The 23366-nt window shown below is 40.5% G+C and overlaps 1 protein-coding gene across 1 annotated transcript in view; it reads right to left on the reverse strand.

The window, feature by feature from the left end:
- The window catches only part of sema4c (sema domain, immunoglobulin domain (Ig), transmembrane domain (TM) and short cytoplasmic domain, (semaphorin) 4C), a 114363-nt gene extending 91202 nt beyond the window's left edge, over positions 1-23161 (reverse strand). Inside the window, exon 1 of the mRNA XM_058070052.1 lies at positions 22669-23161. The gene's annotated coding sequence lies outside the window, so the exon portion shown is untranslated. The remainder of the gene's footprint in view (positions 1-22668) is intronic.
- Between the last annotated feature and the right edge of the window lie 205 nt (positions 23162-23366).

Consider the following 23366-nt stretch of genomic DNA (forward strand, 5'->3'; position numbering starts at 1 on the left):
ACTTTATATCATCTTCTAGCAAGCAGACGGAAAAAACACAGTCAGTGACTGATGCACGATCGTGCTCGCTGTCTTGTTGATAAACACAGTGTATTTCAAACAGGTTCAGAGTCCACATTCAACACCATAAAAAGTCGCTAGATTGCCGGCAGTCAGTATCAACGTAAAGGGGGAGATGTGAAAATTTAGTTCCTGATGCTACGCGATAAATCCAAATACTGGATGAACTAATACTCTCTGAACTTTAGTGGTAGAGGAATGACACTTGTCACTGTAAGAACAGCTAAGTTTGATGCATTAGTCTACTATGAATATATTATGAAATGATTCATGACATGCGCCAAGGGTTTCCAATTAAAAATGTGTAAAATGTAAAAAAAATAAAGCAGATTTCCTGCTTATACTTCCTGTATAAGCGATACTATACACGGTCTGTGGCAATGTTTTACTGTAGCAAATAGTCCTGAGCATCTAAATACTGTATGATAATTTTCCTCAAAATATCATAATTATAAGCAGCTGGTATTCTAATTTGTCATTTTTTCATCTGGCAACACTGCTCCAGACTGGTTGTCAGTCAGTCACATGCATACCGTTTTATGTTGTAGTATGAAAGAACAGTAGAAAGGCATCCCCAATGTGCTAAACGAACATAAATGACATTCATAAATCATTATCTTAACTGTAATAACATGTAATTGATACTTATGTGAGCTGTTTGTGTTTGTGTGTGGGAGCTGTGATGCAGCATATAAAACAGGACGGGAATATGTGTGAACACAGTTTGTGTCAACGTGTCAGAATGCTTCACTGAATGTGTTGATCTTGCAATGCACGACACCACACATACATAACACATTCCATCTTTTACCTCTGTGAGTTACTTTTATTACGCTGTAAGTGTCTAGTGTGTCTGTGTGTGGGCATGGACCTATTGAAGTTTTTTTTTTGCCACACACACACACAAGGGTAGTGGCACAAAGAAGGACTTAGATGTGCACAGGTAGAAATCCATCACTTCAGACACAAAGACATTAGGATGCACACGCTAATTCACATTCCCACTGCAGACACAAAAGAAAGAAAGAGTCCTGCAGGCTCAGTGAAACAAAGGCAGAGGCATGCACAGACACAAAGCAAACGCATACATAATATTAAAACCGAGACGCAGAAACAGCATGGCAGACAACGGGGATCTATGGCAGTCACTTTCGGAGTACTCAAGTTGTCCAACAAAGACCAATGCAATCGTCATGTTGTGTAAAATCCTCATGCGGTACTCCGCTGTGAACGCGGTTTTACAAAAGGACAATGTTGGTTTTTGCATAATACATGACGCGTTCAAAAACACAGCACACAGCAGGTGGAGAAGGACGCGACTCGCCATGCGGCAGAAGCAAAAGGCAAATTACGCACATGAGCACACACACCTAAGAGCCCACAGGAACACGAGTCAGCATGGTCATCAAAACACTTAGCATGCATGCACACTATTTAACAATCCACTTAAGGTAACCACGGTTGGTGTGATTATGGGGGAAAAGAAAATATCTATGGTGGAAACCTGTCGGTTGGATGGTTGTCGCCATAACCAAAACCACCATTCGCAAAAGGATTTTTTTTTTTACATAATTTTCCTCCATTTGCACATATTTATATTCATATTTATACAAATATCAAATATCATCCTTGGACACCCCTGCCCAAGATGGACCAAATCAATATGAACCAAAAACATTATAAAGTATTAACATTTTATATTTTTATTAAAAAAAAAAAACAGTTAATTAAATAAAATTATAAAAAAGTAAAATTAATTTTGTTTTTGATTAATTGAATGTGAGTGTGAATGGTTGTTTGTTTATATGTGCCCTGTGATTGGCTGGCGACCAGTCGAGGGTGGACCCTGCCTCTTGCCTGAAGACAACTGGGATAGGCTCCAGCACCCCCGCTACCCCCGTGAGGAAAAAGCAGTAAAAAAATGAATGAATGAATGAATGAATGTAAAAACACTTAATTAAATAAAATTATAAAAAAGTAAAATTAATTTTGTTTTTGATTAATTGAATGTGAGTGTGAATGGTTGTTTGTTTATATGTGCCCTGTGATTGGCTGGCGACCAGTCTAGGGTGTACCCCGCCTCTCGCCCGAAGACAGCTGGGATAGGCTCCAGCATGCCCCCACGACCCTCGTGAGGATAAGCGGTAGAAAATGAATGAATGAATGAATTTTCCCCCATTTGCACGTATTTATATTCATATTTATATAAAAATATAAAAGTGGCCCTTTCATCCTTGGACACCCCTGCCCAAGATGGACCAAATCAATATGAACCAAAAACATTATAAAATATTAACATTTTATATTTTTATTAAAAAAACACTTAAATAAAATTATAAAAAGTAAAATTAATTGTTTTGATTAATTAATTGATTAATTGAATGTGAGTGTGAATGGTTGTTTGTTTATATGTGCCTTGTGATTGGCTGGCGACCAGTCTAGGGTGGACCCCGCCTCTCACCTTAAAGACAACTGGGACAATTTGGAGTCGCTAATTAACCTAGCATGTTTTTGGAATGTGGGAGGAAACCGGAGTACCCGGAGAAAACCCACGCATGCACGGGGAGAACATGCAAACTCCACACAGAGATAGCCGAGGGTGGAATTGAACTCGGGTCTCCTAGCTGTGAGGCCTGCGCGCTAACAACTCGTCCACCGTGCAGGCGCCCGTGTTCTTATTTGGAATTTTTTATTCCTGTTGTGAGAAAAAAATTTCGGCCGATGAAGTTTGGTGCTTGTGTGTCTCACGGAACATTATAGTAATATTACTGACACCTAGAGACTAGTATAGAATACTACATAAAAATCTTTGAATGCATCTTTTTACTGATGTTTGTATTTTTGTTTATTTAACCATTTTTATGCTTGAAAATGCTTCCTTTAGACCAAAAAAAAATGGAACATTTACATATTTTGAATAATAACATGCTGTATTCTAGGAGACCTGAGTTCAATTCCACCCTCAGCTATCTCTAGGTACTCCGGTTTCCTCCCACATTCCAAAAACATGCTAGGTTAATTAGCGACTCCAAATTGTCCATAGGTATAAATGTGAGTGTGAATGGTTGTTTGTCTATATGTGCCCTGTGATTGGCTGGCCACCAGTCCAGGGTGTACCCCGCCTCTCGCCTTAAGACAACTGGGATAGGCTCCAGCACAGTATAGAAAATGGATGGATAAACGCTAAATCAACATTGATTCATTGTAGTTTTAGAAACAATGTCGACCAAAGCGGTCAACCAATCATGTCGACGTTGACTTAAGCGGACACTTTTTTCACAATATGAAGACGGTGGACCAGGACTTTATGAGTCGGTCCACGTAGACACCTTTTAATCATTAGCGGTTCCACTGCATTACTAAATTGTATTACTATTTCCCATATTTAGTACATGAATCCACAGAACACCCAACCCCACTCCTGTGTTATCCATCACAGCATCGGGGGGGAAGCATTGTGAAGAGCGTACACTCCACCCACACGTCCTATAATACGCACACGTTCACCCCGGCTAAATGAATTTCTAAATCAATTAATTAAAAAGCACGCTTCTTTTCCCCAAGGGAGTGAAAGACAAATTTAAGAAATTTAATCCCGGTACACAATTAGAGCTGTTCAGCAGCAGAAATATGAAAAGATGGGATGAATAAAGGGAGAGAAGGGTGGAGAATCGACGGTCAATGACTCTTAAAGAGGGAAGAGATTTAACTCACTTGATTCAATTTGATAAGATTCTGCTTCCTCTGAATATAAGTAATTTCTATCTATAGAAAAAAGGAGAGAAATGAGCAAGCGTGGACAGTGAGCAAGATGGAAAAAGACACAAAGCTTTGTGTGTGTTTAATGGAGATTCATCCCCATCTCTTCCTCGTTGTCTCTTCCGATTAGTTTCAGACCTTTTTTTTTTTTTTTTTTTAAAGAGTGCTATTGATTATTTGACACGGACAGACAAAAGGGGCTAAGTGTGTGTGTGTTTGAATGTGTGTAGTTGTGCATTTTCTGCAGCTGGCCTGACCTCAGGGCTAAAAATCATAAGGAAGAGAGTGCCTTTCTTTCGACCTTAAATACAGACTTTACCTAATAAGTACAAAAACATGGCATGGTAAACTGTTCCAGATGTAACACATGTGTTTGGGAAGATAATATAGAGTGTGTGTTCGTGAATGTGTGATATAGTGCAAGGATGGGTGCAATGATGGAGTATGGCTTCATGCTGGGATGCTGTATTTTTCCTGACATATCATCTTTTATGAGCTGGAAAATGGGAAAGATTCAATGCAGGCACTAGAGAAATATATTAAAATGTTGTTAGAATGAAAAAAGTAAGAGTTGGGTTATATGGCCATGAGGATATATCACAATAATTTCGGGATGTGCAGTATCATGATATGATATAAAAATGATATAAAGTTTAAATTCAGCTGAGTTTCCAAACCATAAGATATAAAATGAAATACATTTGTCTCAAATTTTCTAATAGGATGTCAGCGTCCGCACACATTCCTACAAAATCGCAATGCCCGTACTTGTGATAAGGAAGATGTAGTCACCCATGCACTTCCAACTGTACACAGACATGGGGTCTTATTTTGAAGGACGGTCATGGAAGTGTGCTCCATGTGTGGAGAATGGGTATTCACAGCTAAAAAAAAAAGAGCTGCATTCAAAAATAAACATACTTCTAGTATTTTTTCCACTTACAGTACCCGCTACCCAAGAATGCTAAGTTCATTAAATTTCATTTTAATTGTTTTTTTTTTTATTTAGCACTAGCTGTTATTGGTGTTCCATAGCCTTCCATAAGAGATAGAGTGAGACGCCAACAAAAGAAAGAGCCCCTCCCATCTCTATCTCGCCTCTCAACATGCCACACATGGACGTATTGGACTCTAAACAAGTGGACACTTTATGTTAAAAACCTACACAACAAAAGTCATTTAAACACGAATTGCCATCTTAAAGGCTGATACATATTTAAAGAGAAAGCTTTTAGTTATTAATATTGACGTTTCAGTGTTTTATTGTTATATTATGCTGTTGGTCTATTGTTTTGTAAAAATTGTTTTTGAACCGGCACAGATGGATTTGATTTTATTCATTTAGATCAGGGGTCTCAAACTCAATTTACCTGGGGGCCACTGGAGCTAGGGTCTGGGCAAGGCTGGGCCGCATCAGGTTTTAAAAAAAAAAACAAACGCATTTATTAAAAACAGAAAAATATACAAACTTTTTCAGTGCTTTGGTTCCGATTTTCTACAATAAAAGCTCTGATAAAACATTCCACTGTTCTCAAATATCTTAATTTTTATTTTTCTACACAAAATAAGATGAAAAATAAATAAACAAATCAAGAATAAAGAAAATCGATCAATCAGTAATAAATAAATATAATAATAATAAAACAGCAAATAATAAAAACTTAAGAAACCACATATAGTTGGTGGGTAGACAAATTATTTTTTTCAGATTAAAATGAACAAAGCATTATTAGAGCCCTGTAGACATGACAAAACACGACTATAGTCACATTTATACTCTTTTTATTTACAACATATTGCGCAACTGCAGGGTCTTGAGACACATGCTAACTCACAAACTACAGCGCTAGCGACCTAAACGGTAGCCTCCAAGTTATTTCCTTTAAACTTAAAAAAACAAAAACTTACCACTTCCACACGGATAGGGAGGATAACTATTAACAGTTATTTAACCTTTAACATGAACATTAATCAAACGTAATAATTTTTTCTGGGTACATGATACCATACAGCATCCATATCAAACTTGCGCGGGGCCGCACTAACATTAAATTTTCATATCAAGGCGGGGGCCTCAAACTAGTGTCCTGCGGGCCAAATTTGGCCCGCGGGCCGCGTTTTTGAGACCCCTGGTTTAGAGTGTCAAAAATAGGCATTTTATGGATGCTATCATATCTCGCTTTAGCTGTGATTTTCTGTATCTGAGTTATTAACAAATTAACAAAGCATTATTAGAGCCCTGTAGACATGACAAAACATGACTATAGTCACATTTATACTCTTTTTATTTACAACATATTGCGCAACTGCAGGGTCTTGAGACACATGCTAACTCGCAAACTAGAGCGCTAGCGACCTAAACGGAAGCCTTCACGTTATTTCCTTTAAACTTAAATAGCCCAAAACTTACCACTTCCACACGGATAGGGAGGATAACTATTAACAGTTATTTAACATTTAACATGAACATTAATCAAACGTAATAATTATTTCTGGGTACATTAAACTTTCATATCAAGGCGGGGGCCTCAAACTAGTGTCCTGCGGGCCACATTTGGCCCACGGGCCGCGTGTTTGAGACCCCTGATTTAGATTCTGTATGTTCTCACTCCCGCTCCCAATCCCATTATAATGAACGGCTTGCAAAGCAACTCCAAACACTGCAGCAAGGTATGCTGGGTACTCCAGGGACATGAATGATGAGTGTGTGTGAAAAAAATGATAGCGATGTTGATAGTCGATGTGGTAATAGTTGAGTCCTGGTTGTCTCTTATCTTGGTTTGTCAGAGCATCTGTCTGGGCATGCTGACTGTCTCTAGGACTGGAACAAACCTGGCAACTTGTCCCAACCCAAGCAGCCTGCATATTGCCCCCCCCCAATCTCTGTCTTCCTTCACTTTTATCGCCACACTGTCATCAGCGTGGCTTCATCCCCACTGAGCATCTTGTGTAGCTTTGTTTATTTTTCCTCCCTCTATCTGTCTCCTCAGACAGTCCCTCATCTTGCTGAGAGCGGTGGACTGGAAAAGAGCAGCAGGAGACCGCAACCGGCCGGGGTCAAAGGTGAGTCTGTTGTGAAATAAGGGCCCAAAGACAAAGTCTGTCTTCCAGCCGACCCCCCCCCCCCCCATCCCCCACTCTCCTTTGCACACAAACCAGATTACCACTTCAACACTAGCATTTTTATAGGTGCAGCTGCTGATACACAGCTGGACCCAAGGGGGGGGGGGGGGGGGGGGGGGGGGCACCAGCACTGGACTCAAGGTGAGCTGGGAAGTAAGCTAGTGGTTAACCTATAGGTTAAATAAGCTTTAAATTGAAGAATTGCTTCTTATGTCTCAAAGTCAGTTTGAAATTTTGTACAATTTCAAAGCCTTGGTAATTCGATTGAGGTGCATTGTATAAACAGGAGCAAACCGGTTTTGTTCAAGGCTTTTGTGAGCAACGTGATTTGAGAACATTTACACATAATCGCGGGATAAACGGAACGCTGAAGACAAGTCAATCTTTAAAGGAACCTTTAAATACATAATCAAAGTTCCACTTGATGATTTTCTCCCTCCTTTGCAACGCCCCTTTCAGAGTGGAAGACACTGCAGGGCATTGCTTTCTTCATTAAATCTATAGAATAGAATGGAATTGTGGATAATAAGTAACGACATCACAATGGGGGAGGATGTTGCACCATCAACAAATGCAGCTTGTTTAGTACTATTTTTCTGAAGCAAAAACAAAAATGTATAATAAATCTTTGTAACGGCACAGAGGCAATGACAGTAATCCCTCTCTTGATTACACTTAATTAGTTCCAGACCCAACTGTGATAAGTGAATTTCCATGAAGAGGGTTCCTGATTTATGAATGGAATATTTCTTTGTACTTAGATCATAGACAACGTTCTCAATGTGGTTTGTAAGATGATTATTGTCCTTTAGAAGTGAAATAACACGCTTGTAGTCTTGTATTACCTAATAGAATCACACAATAAGAGTAAATAAGCCATTTAAGACAAAAAAAAAAACGCTTGTGTGTGTTGCTATAAATGTTTTCTTAGGGTAGCTGAGTGAGTGGCAGACAGGAAGTGACATTGGTGATCTGTGTTTTTAGTAGGGATTATTGTGCTTGTTGTAAAATAATTCAAACCTGCAATAAAATCCTGTTGTTTTGGCGATCTACTCTGTTATTTGTCTGTCTCACCAAACTTTACTGACACCTAGTACTGGTTTAAATTACTGCTTTGAATGCGCCTTCAGAATACCTTATATGTTTATTTTAGTTCATTTAGCAATTTGTGTGCTTGAAAATACTTAATTTATGCATAGAAAAATGCTTAAATGTGCATGTTTTGACTAATAATATTCAACCATGAAACATGATTTATGAATACATTTTTGAAAAACGGTGATAGAATGAAGCTTTAAAATTCAAAGCGGAAAGTGTCAAGGGACGACTGTATTGCGATCCATGGGGGGGTGGTTTAATTAGTCAGGCTTGCATCGTACTTCACCTTCCTATATCATTCTAAAAATCTTGTAGTGCTTTACATCAAGAGATAACCACTAAAACGGATTTTTGGATGATGAAAAGAGCCGACATTGAAAATGCACTTCCCACAATCCTTTTAACTCGGTCAAAACAGTGTGGTGGTATTGATTTTTCAGTAAGAAGACTTAACATTGACTTCAAAGGTAGAAATGATCATTTAGATCAGGGGTCTCAAACACGTGGCCCGCGGGCCAAATGTGGCCCTAGGACACTAGTTTGAGGCCCCCGCTTTGATATGAAAGTTTAATGTTAGTGCGGCCCGCGCAAGTTTGATATGGATGCTGTATGGTATCATGTACCCAGAAAAAATTATTACGTTTGATTAATGTTCATGTTAAAGGTTAAATAACTGTTAATAGTTATCCTCCTTATCCGTGTGGAAGTGGTAAGTTTTTGGCTATTTAAGTTTAAAGGAAATAACTTGGAGGCTACCGTTTAGGTCGCTAGCTCTCTAGTTTTCGAGTTAGCATGTGTCTCAAGACCCTGCAGTTGCGCAATATGTTGTAAATAAAAAAAGTATAAATGTGACTATAGTCGTGTTTTGTCATGTCTACAGGGCTCTAATAATGCTTTGTCCATTTTAATCTGAAAAAAATAATTTGTCTACCCACCAACTATATGTGGTTTCTTAAGTTTTTATTATTTGCCGTTTTATTATTATTATTATTATATTTATTTATTACTGATTGACTGATTTTTTTTATTCTTGATTTGTTTATTTTTCATCGTATTTTGTGCAGAAAAATAAAAATTAAGATATTTGAGAACAGTTGAATGTTTTATCAGAGCTTTTATTGTAGAAAATCGGAACCAAAGCACTGAAAATGTTTGCATATTTTTCTGTTTTTAATAAATGCGTTTTTGTTTTTTTTTTGGAAAACCTGATGCGGCCCAGCCTTGCCCAGACCCTAGCTCCAGTGGCCCCCAGGTAAATTGAGTTTGAAACCCCTGATTTAGATCATTGAGAGTCACATTAAGCTTGAAAAAAAAGCATGCAGACCACATGTAAATGTATGCTTAGGTGGTCTTCAAACTTTCTCCACACAAAGTATTTCTCTCACCTTGCCGAAGCTAAGCTATGCCCACACACTAGAAGCTCAAAAAAGAGCTGCCACGGAGGGGGCCCCTCCTGCTGCTGATAAGCCCGCATGGGCCCCTGTGCAGCGCCTAACCCTGGAGAGAGGCCATTAGCCTGGCTGCAGCTCCTTCCTGGATAAGCTGCAGCTTACCAAGCCTGCCAGCCACAGGGCAACCTTTTATTGTCTTTTTTCCAAACTTTACGAGGCGATAGCATGGGAGGAGGCTTCTATGCTGAGTCGAGTCTGCATTACAGTATGTGGGTGTGCTCAACCAGCGCGCTGCCACCACTTCCTGCCCACTAACGGCCAGTCCCGTAGTCGGGAGGGTGAGCTCGGTTGGACCAGAACAATGCCAAAAAGGCAGTCATAAAAACAAAATACCACGCTCTGTTTAGCACAAGGAATACACACACACACACAATCTCAGCCTCTGTAGTAGCCTGTACTTATCTGTATCTATTATCTAAGAAACAATGCATGGGCTGAATATGCAAAAAGTACACAAAAATACATAAAGCATAAAGAAATAATTTTACATGCCACTGCTACCAAAAAAAAAACAATACAGTGAAAACATCTGCTGAGTCAGAGCAAACAAAACAACGTAGAGTCACTGGGCTCGGAAAACAGATTAAATACCTTACACAGTGCCCCCGAAACACAGTTGGCTCGTGTACAAGATTTTTTGCTGAGCATTCTATCGTCTCTCCGCAATTGGGCTTTACATTTTCAATCACATCCAGGATAGACCCAGGAAATTAAGATTAAGATTAAGATATGCCTTTATTCGTCCCTCAGTGGGGAAATTTGTATGCAAATGCAATATAACAAGACATAATAGTGATCATGGATGGATACTGTTGAATAGAGATTGTAAACATAAGCACAGCAATATTACTGTAGTCAAGTCCATTCACATTAAAGGGGACCTATAAAAGTCGTTCATTCATTCATTCATTCATTTTCTACCGCTTATCCTCACGAGGATCGCGGGGGTGCTGGAGCCTATCCCAGCTGTCTTCAGGCGAGAGGCGGGGTACACCCTGGACTGGTTGCCAGCCAATCACAGGCCACATATAGACAAACAACCATTCACACTTCACATTCATACCTAAAATAATTCAAACCTGCAATAAAATCCTGTTGTTTTGGCAATCTACTCTGTTATTTGTCTGTCTCGCCAAACTTTACAGCAACATTACTGACACCTAGTGTATATTACTGCTTTGAATGCGCCTTCAGAATGCCTTATATGTGTATTTTAGTTCATTTAGCAATTTGTGTGCTTGAAAATACTTCATCTATGCATGGAAAAATGCTTAAATGTGTATTCATTCATTCATTTATTCCGCTTTTTCCTCACAAGCCTATCCCAGCTGTCTTTGGGTGAGAGGCGGGGTACACCCTGGACTGGTCGCCAGCCAATCACAGGGCACATATAGACAAACAATCATTCGCACTCACATTCATACCTATGGACAATTTGGAGTCGCTAATTAACCTAGCATGTTTTTGGAATGTGGGAGGAAACCCGGAGAAAACCCACGCATGCACGGGGAGAACATGCAAACTCCACACAGAGATGGCCGAGGGTGGGATTGAACCCTGGGGTCCTAGCTGTGAGGTCTGAGCGCTCAAAACGCTCGGTTTCAAAAAGCGTAGTAAAACTGGCCTTTTGTGACATCACACAGGGGCGGACTTCCTTATATACAGGGTCAGGCAAAATGATCTGACCAAAGAAAAACCAAAGAAATACAGCTGAATAGGTGAAGATCCTGGAAGCACTATAAAGCTTTGTGTGCAGCTGCTTTATAGGAGTGCACAAGTACGCTTTAATGTTTTTCTGATTTTTTTTTTTTATTAAAAACTGAATCTGCACGGGGCCCGGCGGTCTAGTGGTTAGCGCGCAGACCTCACAGCTAGGAGACCAGGGTTCAATTCCAGCCTCCGCTATCTCTGTGTGGAGTTTGCATGTTCTCCCCGTGCATGCGTGGGTTTTCTCCGGGTACTCCGGTTTCCTCCCACATTCCAAAAACATGCTAGGTTAATTAGTGACTCCAAATTGTCCGTAGGTATGAATGTGAGTGTGAATGGTTGTTTGTCTATATGTGCCCTGTGATTGGCTGGCGACCAGTCCAGGGTGTACCCGGCCTCTCGAACAAAGACAGCTGGGATAGGCTCCAGCACCCCCGCGACCCTCGTGAGGAAAAAGCAGTAGAAAATGAATGAATGAATGAATCTGCACGGCAAATTTGAATATATGCTAATCTCCTCTGTGCATGAAGTGCCTCGGAAATGTAGTGCATGTTAAATGACCAATGCTGCCAAAAATTATGGTTTGCATCGTCAGCCATTTTTTTTAAATCTGGTCGGAATGCTAGTGGTTGGACCTCATAACCTCAAAGTGGGATATTTCCAACTCCCGTGCCCGTCTCGAATGCAACAATTTTACAAAAGAGGGCAACAACGCAAGTCGGATCACTCTGAGGCATTCGCTTTCCGAGTTGTACTATTGCATCATGTATTTTGTTCCTTCTGTGTGTTTTCAAATGAAAATGTAGAGCAGGCGGCCTACTCAGAGACTCCGCCTGGTAAATGATCTTGTAATTATGCCCCCCAGCCTCTCCTTAGTCATACAGCCAAGCATATACAGGACGTATAGATTCAAACCCGACAGTGTGTGAAGAGTACATTGCCTGAAGACAATGAACACACTGTGTCAACTTGGCGATGCGAAAGCTGATGATATGACATCCTGGCTTGAGTTTTTATAGCTTCACACTTTTAGTGAACGTTCGGTAGAGACATGAATTGGCACCTTAATGGGTACTCACATCTTAAAAGGTCACACACTTTCTGCTCTTCCCTTGGAGAGCAAAATGCGAATTTAACCTTTAGAGATGATCTACATCCTTGGATAAGAGTATAATGATACATGTATTCAGATTTTGCAGGATAAAACCTTTGGTTTGGTACAGCAGCGTAGCCTTTTCCCACTTGGTACACATTAAAGGGGAAGTGCACTTTTTGGGGAAATTGTGCCCGTCATTCACAATCCTTATGTTAAACATGAACACATATTTCATGTAATAGTTTTGATATTTTGACGTATTTTGTTCTTCTTTCTCTTTGGGGTTTTCCTTTCAGGGGTCGCCACAGGAAATCAACCCTGTCTTCTGCATCCGTCTCATTCACACCAACTACCCTCATGTCCTCCTTCACTACATCCATAAACCTCCGCTCTAAACACAGCATCCTTCCACCAATATACAGTAAACCTCAGATATATCGGATTCAATTGTTCCCACTGGTTTTGTCCGATATAAGCGAAATCCGTTATATGCGTATACCGGAAAATGTCCGTTTTACGCATATATCGGATTTATATCCGGTATATGCGTAAATCGGATTTTATCCGTTATAAAAAGGCACTTCCTTGACTATGTTTCCAATGTACCTGGACGCGCAGGCAACGCTGCAAATGACGCCGTATAGCGGCCTGTCACGATTCGGCGAATCGGAGCGCCACGATGCGGCCATCCGATATATGCGAGGGAAATTTAATGGAAATGCATTGGAACGGGACTGGAGATTTTGTCCGAAATAGGCGAAATCCGTTATAAAAAAATCCGATATATGCAATGAATTTTTAATGGAAATGCATTACAGAAAAATCGGTTCTTTTTTATCTGTCCGTTGTGAGCGAATTTCCGATATATCCGAGGTTTACTGTATTCGCTATCTCTCCTCTGGATATGTCCCAACCATCTCAGTCTGACCTCTCTGACTTTATCTCCAAGGCGTCTAACATTCAATGTCCCTCTGATGTACTCTGTCCCTGATCCTATCTATCCCGGTCACTCCCAATATGAACCTCAGCACATCTTTGATGATTTAAAAACACTACCAAAACTTCTTTTTATTGCTTCAAGAAAAACAGAGGTGGGAGGCCGAGGAGGGGATTGAACCCTGGTCTCCAAGCCGTGAGGTCTGCGCGCTAACCACTCAACCACCATGCAGCCCCATAAAAGTAGTTAGAATGTTCTATTCTCGTGTTAAACGATTAGGGTTTGCGCATTTGGAAGTGAGCCCTAAACAAAGTTTGGGAAGGCTCAAAAAGCGTAAGCGTAGTAAAACTGGCCCTTTGTGACATCACACAGGGGCGGACTTCCTTATATACAGGGTCAGGCAAAACGATCTGACAGATTTGTAGGTTAAATAAAAGGCAAATAAAGTAAAGAAAACAAAAAAGTGTTTTTATTTTTGAAAAGTACATATAATGTATATAATATATAATATAATTTGTTTCTTTATAATGCCATTGTTTTTCATTTCTTTTTCAGTTGCTGCCATGAATTAGACTGGTGAGCATTGCTTTCATTGTAAAAACGTTTATCAAAACAAATGAATTGATTTTTTTATTGCTTCAAGAAAGACAGAGGGATAACAGGTCTGGGTATAAATGGCCAAAATCTGTGGTCATCTGGTAAGAAACACAAGGGTCCGACTTTTTTTCCTCCACCACCATCCAAACATTCATAAATTATGCAAAGAGTGAGGTGCAGCCACTCACAGCATCTTGTCTTTTTTTCTGGAGGTCCACATCACCATCCAGCTGTGTCTTACCAACATTGAGACAATAGGACTAAGACTGGACTATTGTAGCCATTTATTTTTTTTTAATTATGCAACCTGACAGCTCAGAGGAAATTTATCCCCTAAAATGTACAAATTGTTTGAAAAATATTTGGTTCATGCAAGTGTACTTGCTCGTCTTATTTGCCTGGAGGAACATGAGTGTGCACCATATTGCATTTGCACCCGTCTGATTTTCCTGGAAAGCAGCCCCCGCCCCCCCCCCCCCCCCCCTCCCCCCTTAAGGCGTATTTATTTATTTATTGGCTGCATCACACATAAAAAACTTTATTATAGCCACATATTCTATACTATGAAATGACAAAGAAGATGTTTAATTGAACTGAATTGATTAGGGGCGGCACGGCGGTCTACTGGTTAAGGCGCGCAGACCTCACAGCTAGGAGACCAGGGTTCAATTCCACCCTCGGCCATCTCGGCCAGTTTGCATGTTCTCCCCGTGCATGCGTGGGTTTTCTCCGGGTACTCCGGTTTCCTCCCACATTTCCAAAAACATGCTAGGTTAATTAGCGACTCCAAATTGTCCATAGGGCGGCACGGCGGTCTAGTGGTTAGCGCGCAGACCTCACAGCCAGGAGACCAGGGTTCAATTCCACCCTCGGCCATCTCTGTGTGGAGTTTGCATGTTCTCCCCGTGCATGCGTGGGTTTTCTCCGGGTACTCCAGTTTCCTCCCACATTCCAAAAACATGCTAGGTTAATTGGCCACTCCAAATTGTCCATAGGTATGAATGTGAGTGTGAATGGTTGTTTGTCTATATGTGCCCTGTGATTGGCTGGCGACCAGTCCAGGGTGTACCCCGCCTCTCGCCTGAAGACAGCTGGGATAGGCTCCAGCACCCCCCGCGACCCTCGTGAGGAAAAAGCGGTAGAAAATGAATGAATGAATGAATTGATTAGCATCTTCTGGGACGTTTCAAGCACGAGCCGTGCAATTAAAGAGTCACCGTAAGGATTACTGAGCTTCGCTCCAGCGGCACTTTTTTTCACTCCAAATACGCTGAACACGCACTTGTCTGATCAATTAAATTGGAGCTCTGTAAGTGCTAAGAGCTTACTCTCTGGCACTGCAGAAATGACCCCTTACCTGAAGTGAGCTCAAACAAGTGACTAAGAGGAATATGTTGCCATTAGTAAGAACCGGAGCAGAAGAAAGAGAAAAAGAGATCAAAAGGGAAGGGTAAGTTGCAAGAGGAGCAAAAAGCTTCTTGTCTCGGAACAACTGCAATTGCAACCCCTGCCAAAAACCCCTCTGGATCCATCCAGCGACCTGACAGAAATGTCTCAACGGGCGTGCTCGGAGCTGACGAGAGGTTGTGCAGTATGAGGCAGAGTGATTCAGCTTTTTTATTGTATCTGTGTCATCCTTTTTATTGTATCTTTATTACATCATTTTCTGGAAAAAATATGATATAGCTAAGATGATATAACTTTGCACCAGTGAAATGTTGACTCAAATCCCGATCTCTGATATTATCACATACAGTAAACCTCGGATATATCGGATTCAATTGTTCCCACTGGTTTTGTCCGATATAAGCAAAATCCGTTATATGACGAATCGGAGCGCCACGATGCGGCCATCCGATATATGTGAGGGAAATTTTATGGAAATGCATTGGAACGGGACTGGAGATTTTGTCCGAAATAGGCGAAATCCGTTATAAAAAATCCGATATATGCAATGAATTTTTATTGGAAATGCATTACAGAAAAATTGGTTCTTTTTTATCTGTCCGTTGTGAGCGAATTTCCGATATATCCGAGTCCGATATATCCAAGGTTTACTGTATTCGCTATCTCTCCTCTGGATATGTCCCAACCATCTCAGTCTGGCCTCTCTGACTTTATCTCCAAGGCGTCTAACATTTAATGTCCCTCTGATGTACTCTGTCCCTGATCCTATCCATCCCGGTCACTCCCAATATGAACCTCGGCACATCTTTGATGATTTAAAACACTACCAAAACTTCTTTTTATTGCTTCAAGAAAGACAGAGGGGGGAGGCCGAGGGTGGGATTCATATAAAAAATCTGATATATGCAATGAATTTTTATTGGAAATGCATTACAGAAAAATTGGTTCTTTTTTATCTGTCTGTTGTGAGCGACTTTCCGATATATCCGAGTCCGATATATCCGAGGTTTACTGTACTTTGCACCAATGAAATGTTGACTCAAATCCCGATTGCTGATATTATCACATACTACAGTATTAATTGGCCCTGTACCCTAGAAACCGCCCATGAATGATACGGGAAAAGGCCGAAATGATACCGTGTCAAAGCCCAGGGCAGTGATACTGATAAAATATAGACTTTAACCATGTCCAGCATCAGCCCCCCGTAACTGTCTACTGGTATCGTGCCTGTGAAACAGCGGTTAAATAGTAAATAGTATAGTAAATATTAGTATAATAGCAAATATTAAATAGTACGTGATAATAAGCTCATGATTAAATAGTATGTGATAATAAGATCATCACATGGTTTGTCTGGTATCAGGCCCAGTAACCTATAATAACCTATAATTACTTTTTTTCTTGTTTTTGCAACTTACAAGAGTTCCTCGGTCTATGTACGATTTCAGTTCAAAGCACTCTGGGAAACAGGAAGTACTCCCACCGAGGCTACATATTATAGATCGCCTGTATCGTTATTTAAGCTGTGTAAAATAATGGATATGACTTTAGATGGTAGCCATCCTTTTACGTCATGTACTTAAATACAACACTGTCACAACAAATAAATCGATATATATGTTGATATTTGATATATCCATTATCGTGACAGGTGTCAGATGCTTGATGTGTTTTATCTACTGTATAACAAAAGTTGACTTGTAGCGACTAACATGAACTACCACAGTAGAATATTAGAAACGTATTCACAGATTCAAACTTCATCCATAACTTCCAAACTAATGGTTGTTACATAATAAACAATACCTCTTGTAACCATGGCAACACGGAGAAACAACTGTAAACCATTGTTTTGAACCAAAACGAGTCTTCTGACTTACATTGATCTCTACGAGAAGCCCGCAGCGAGACAGGAGCTTAGGGACCGTCTACAAATGTCTTCTTATTCGGTATTCGGAATCCATAATCCTTATCGGAGGAAGTGTGTTGTTGTTGTCCTCGAAACATAACAATGGAAACTATAAGAGAAAGTACCGCCAACAAGAAAACATTAAGATTGTGCAAAGTGGAATTGTTCAGCGAGTGCATGTACCGTCTTAATAAATGAACCCGAATAATGCAGGCACCATACACCTCCGCAAAGCCCGTTAGCACAATGACCATACACAGAAACCGCTTATCTTCCTCCATCTCTAAACATCAGACTGTAAAGCCTTGCTTTACCTCATGCTGTTGCCCTCCAGCGCACACACGGACACACACACACACACACACACACACACACACACACTCGACCCATCTGTTCCACTCTCCAGACCTTACATCTGGCCTGATGTGAACCATAACTTCAATCTCAAACGCATGCAGACACTCCGTCGATACTGTTGATGCAGCATCAGAAATACTGTCAGCAAGCACGGAAAAACACACAGCAACTAAAACAAAATATAATCTGCCTCTGAAAGGCGTTTTAAAAAAAAAAAGGGAAGGAGAAAAGCAGACAGGATGAAGCAAATCGTGATGAAGCATCGCAAGTCTGTTGTTTTGACTGCAGGGAGCTGCTGTGTTGCTCAGCAAAAGGATGCGTCGAACATTCGTTATCGTTAACAAATTCCGATGACTAAAAAAAGCAAAATCAGGCATTAACACCGACTGAATGGTGTATGTGTGTGATCCTGTATGTGAAGCTTTTTTTTTTTTTTTTTTTTACTGTTACATCATCCGGAATCATCCCATTATCACGGGAGTTGGCTGTGAGTTGTGCGGCTCGCCATGTGACCCCCGGTATCTGTTGCGTTGACATGATGCATGTGACACACTGATGACAATTAAACATAGAGCAGGCGGGAGACATCTGGCACGGTGGTGACGTGGATGCAACGTTGACCCTTTGGTGTCAGAACACACACTTTCTGTCACATTTGTGTACATGGAAAATATAAAAAGCGGACAGCAGCTGGGTGATGCACATGCAGGAACACACACGAGTAACTGATTAGGGACACTTCAATATTATATATTTTTTGTTCAACTATGGGGAACATGAGCATTCCATAGTTGTTATTTTTTGGAATTTCTGCATGATTTGGTTTTCAACTAAAATTTTCTAGCACTAGCCACCCACGTTTACATGAACCCAAATATTCCAATTCCATTTGTGTTATTTGCTCAAACAGAAAAAATGTAGCCTTTGTATACACCTCATTCCGAAAGAAAAGTGCCAATCCGAATGAATATATAATGGGATTCCCAGGGGTGGAATATTCCTTTCCCCAATCCGATTGAGGTACCTTGTACCCGCTCAAAACGGAAAGTTGTCAGACTGCGTTCTTCTTCTTCTTCTGTTGTTTATTGGCGGTTGGCAAGCAGCTTTGGTGTGCATTAGCGCCATCTGTGGAACAGAATCTAAACCCTTCTATACGCCATTCACAAGTCCACTTTTATTCAAAAAGAAAATACATATCTATATAAAAACATGTGCCGAGCTTAATTATAAAATATTAGCAAGATTGAACTTTATCTTTTCCTGTTCCCGGGTGCGTTCTTTCAGCGAATGCTGACATATGACGTAACACGCAACTCCAGACGTTCTTCGATTTAAAAAAAATGGAGGCGAGCAATCGGCACTGGACTGCTAAGGAAAGTTTGTTTTTGATTCAAACTAAATTCCAAGACTGGACGAAGGAAAAACTGGCAATACGGAGTTATTCCAACAAGTGAAAGAAAAACTCCAGGAAGTCGGTATCACGTGATGTTGGTGTTTACGCTTTACTGCGCATGCCCCATTGACTATTCTGGTTGATTATAGCGGCGCATGTAGACACGCCATTGGAATATTCCTTTCCATGTATACCATTGCTTTCGGAAAGGTCATTCGGAAAGAGAAAAACGAAAAACGTGGCTACTGTCTTGGTTATCGTACAACATTGCACATAACAAGTGGAACCTCGTTTTTTGTATAATTCGATTTTTGCAACCCTGTTTTTAGTACGTCATCTCAGTTATTCTCCCACATTGCACATAAAAAAACAAGTCAATTTGTATTTACTGTATCATTCTAAAGAATCGAGCACCCAAACAAAGCACAACAAGCGTCGCTGACTCAGTCTTGGTGCATTTTTGGAGTGCGACATCTTTCTTGCCATGGGGGGCAAAGAATGTTGTTCCAGCAATTTCATAAACATGGAAAAAAAAACATTGACTCTTAACAAAAAACTGCATTATTATTATTATTATTATTCATTTTCTACCGCTTTTCCTCACGAGGGTCGCGGGGGGTGCTGGAGCCTATACCAGCTGTCTTTTGGACGAGAGGCGGGGTACACCCTGGACTGGTGGCCAGCCAATCACAGGGCACATATAGACAAACAACCATTCACACTCACATTCATACCTATGGACAATTTGGAGTCGCTAATTAACCTAGCATGTTTTTGGGAATGTGGGAGGAAAACGCACACTCCACACAGAGATGGCCGAGGATGGAATTGAACCCTGGTTAATTAGCTGTGAGGTCTGCGTGCTAACCACTAGACCACCGTGTCACCCGATTATTACCTGTATTATTTAATGGGAATTTTCTAAATGGTTGTTTCCAAAAATGGAGAGGGAGAGAGGAACATGTGAAGTGTGCGTGAGGGAAGATGGGAAGGAGGCCAGGCTGTCAGGATGTGGAGTCCATTGTGTGTCCGACAATGAAGATATCAGATCTGCAGGAGTCCTACGGCGCTCTCAATGGAGGCATTAACATCTGGGGTCAGAGGGCTGCAATGTGTGTGTGTGTGTGTGTGTGTGCTTTGAAACAGATTTTTTATTAAGGCTTCCCTTCCAAACTGATTCCCACTTGGTAAAATCCTCCTTTGACCCACCTCAATCTAACATAATCTACTGTGTGTAGTCATATACAAGGATTATATGTAAGGGTCTTGTGACAAATTACAAGGTAAGCAAACAGAATTGTAGATGGGATTATCCTCTGCTCTTCCCAATCCAAAATGTCAATTTCTATTTTGAGCGAACACCGGGATGCGACCGTACACTTGCTTGCATTCAGTAACACAAAAAACATAACAAGAAATAAACAGGAAGTAGTAGTTTGTAGTCCTTCCCATGAGTACTAACGCCTCCCACAAAAAACCCATTCCACCCCTCCTGTGTTGTCTGTTCGCTAACTGGCACTGGCACCATTCAGCTTGTAAAAGGAAAAAAAAGGACCCCCCCCCCCACTTTTCCTCAATTACTACCCCCCCCCCTTTAAAAAAAAAAAAAAACAACATTACCGTTCACATGTGGATGCCCACCCCCGTCTCAATAATTACAACAATCAGTCAACTGAAGCTAATACTTTGCTCGTTAAGGCAAAACACCATAAGAGGAAAACAGGTCGCTCAATTATAAGTGTAGCAAATGCTGATTTAGGCTACATTACATGACATATGACAGTTTTTGATGATAAAAAAATACAGTTTATGCATCAAAGATTAAAAAATCTAATGTCGGATATGCCCTAAGTAATGGATATGCCCATTACAATGTCTATTTAAAAAAAAAAAATCACGTCTATTTCTTCGATTTCAGTTCAACATTTACAATAAAAGTTAGTGTTGTGATGAGCCTTCCCTTCTCTCTCTCTAAACCCTCCTGCTAGCTTGACGTTGACCTTGTGCTTTGATTTCAGTTCAACATTTACAATAAAAGTTTATGTAGTGATGAGCCTTCCCTTCTCTCTCTCTAAACCCTCCTGCTAGCTTGACGTTGACCTTGTCCTTTGATTTCAGTTCAACATTTACAATAAAAGTTAGTGTTGTGATGAGCCTTCCCTTCTCTCTCTCTGAACCCTCCTGCTAGCTTGACGTTGAACTTGTGCTTCGATTTCAGTTCAACATTTACAATAAAAGCTAGTGTTGTGATGAGCCTTCCCTTCTCTCTCTCTAAACCCTTTTGCTACCTTGACGTTGACCTTGTCCTTCGATTTCAGTTCAACATTTACAATAAAAGTTAGTGTCGTGATGAGCCTTCCCTTCTCTCTCTCTCTAAACCCTCCTGCTAGCTTGACGTTGACCTTGTGCTTTGATTTCAGTTCAACATTTGCAATAAAAGTTAGTGTTGTGATGAGCCTTCCCTTCTCTCTCTCTAAACCCTTTTGCTACCTTGACGTTGACCTTGTCCTTCGATTTCAGTTCAACATTTACAATAAAAGCTAGTGTTGTGATGAGCCTTCCCTTCTCTCTCTCTAAACCCTCCTGCTAGCTTGACGTTGACCTTGTCCCTCGATTTCAGTTCAACATTTACAATAAAAGTTAGTGTTGTGATGAGCTTTCACTTCTCTCTCTCTGAACCCTTCTGCTAGCTTGACGTTGACCTTGTCCCTCAATTTCAGTTCAACATTTACAATAAAAGTTAGTGTTGTGATGAGCCTTCCCTTCTCTCTCTCTAAACCCTCCTGCTAGCTTGACGTTGACCTTGTCCCTCGATTTCAGTTCAACATTTACAATAAAAGTTAGTGTTGTGATGAAGCGAGTGCTTCCGTCGCTAAAGAAACTTTTGTCTCTCAGCACACAACTGTGGTGCATTCAATGACTGCCAGTGTGAAAAAAATGATGAAAGAACATTATCAGTAAAACATAAAAACATAAAAATGTAAAAACTGTGAGCTTTCTAACAGTGATACGTGTATTCTGTACATTATTGTCACATATTTGTAAATTATAACAGACTTAGAGATTTTGAAATTAGTTTTCTGCAAAAAAAAATCTATTTTCAGAGAAATTTTGTTCATTTTTTTCGCAAAAATATTGCAAAAAATATTTTCAGGCTTCTTGTTTGCAAAATTTGTAATGAATATTGCTTTATTGTTGATATTGGTGTTAATTAAATCCAGGTAATGACTTTTTGGGTGACAGACAGGCATGTCATTTATAGTGAATTAATTTTTGCATCATTTTTCATCACTTTGGACACCCATGCTGTATGTTATTTAACACAGTGCATTTTCACAATATTGCTGATATCAAACATAAGCACAAAGCAATGAAAGCATCTTAAAAGTTCCCATTAATTTGAAGTTCTCATGATTACTATGGACTGTAAATGTTCTAGTAAGATGTCAAGGTTCCAGGATTGTGTGTGTGTGTGTGTGTGTGTGTGTGTTTTTCTAAGTGATGCACCTCCTTTACTTGATTCCTTTCCAACCGCTCCTGACCGCAGTGCGCTTTGTTTACATTGCGCTATGAATGGGGATAAAGTTGCACCACAATGCAACCCAGAAAAAGAGCATTATTTTTTTTTTAAACACAAAAACGATGCCGACAACGTCCCAGGAAGGGGGTTTTCATGGCAACAGTTGACCGGGAGACTTGGACTCTTCGTCTACTTTGAATCCATCCATTGAAAATCACAATAAAGACAAAAAAAAACGCAAACAAACTTACCTTATGATGATGATTATTATTGGGATTATTATGACTCCGATGCTGTGCGCTTTCCTCCGCCGGTGGATCCAATATCCTTCCTCCCTTTCGTCTCCGTTAATCAACGATTTTTTGGAAGTTATAAATCAATCCACATCGCCGTCAACGTCGCTTCTTTTCTCTTTTGCCTCCAAATGTTATAAAATTGTGCAGAAAAGCTTACGATCCTGTCATTTAGTTTCTCCACGCACGGAGAAACTGGCTGAGCGCAACTCCCTCCCAAGGCTTTGTAACAGGAAACCAGAGGAGGAGGAGGAGGAGGAGAAAACCGGAGAAAAAAAAAAAAAAGATTTTAGTCCACAATCTTGCAGAGAGAGGAAAAAAACGTCTTTTAAGAGAAGTTCCACACACAAGTGGAGTAGGATTGGGTGTCCAAGTGGGAATGCGTTTGCGCCGTGCAGCGTGTGCTCCTGCAGCACAAGCACATCACAGCAGGACTTTAGAGGATTTTTTTTTTTTAAACACACCAATAGGTCCCCGCCCATCTCTGAACAAGGAGCCCAACAGGCGAGGGGCCCCCAGCGGCCATCAACTGCCCACCTCCATTGTGCGTGTGCGTGTGTGAGTGAGTGGAAAGTGAATGACCTTTTATAATACTGACTGCTCTTATAACTGTGTTCCGTACGCCACTAAAGCAGTGGAATAATAAAAAAAAAAAA

Source organism: Doryrhamphus excisus, chromosome 4, assembly GCF_030265055.1.
Source record: "Doryrhamphus excisus isolate RoL2022-K1 chromosome 4, RoL_Dexc_1.0, whole genome shotgun sequence".
NCBI lineage: Eukaryota > Metazoa > Chordata > Actinopteri > Syngnathiformes > Syngnathidae > Doryrhamphus > Doryrhamphus excisus.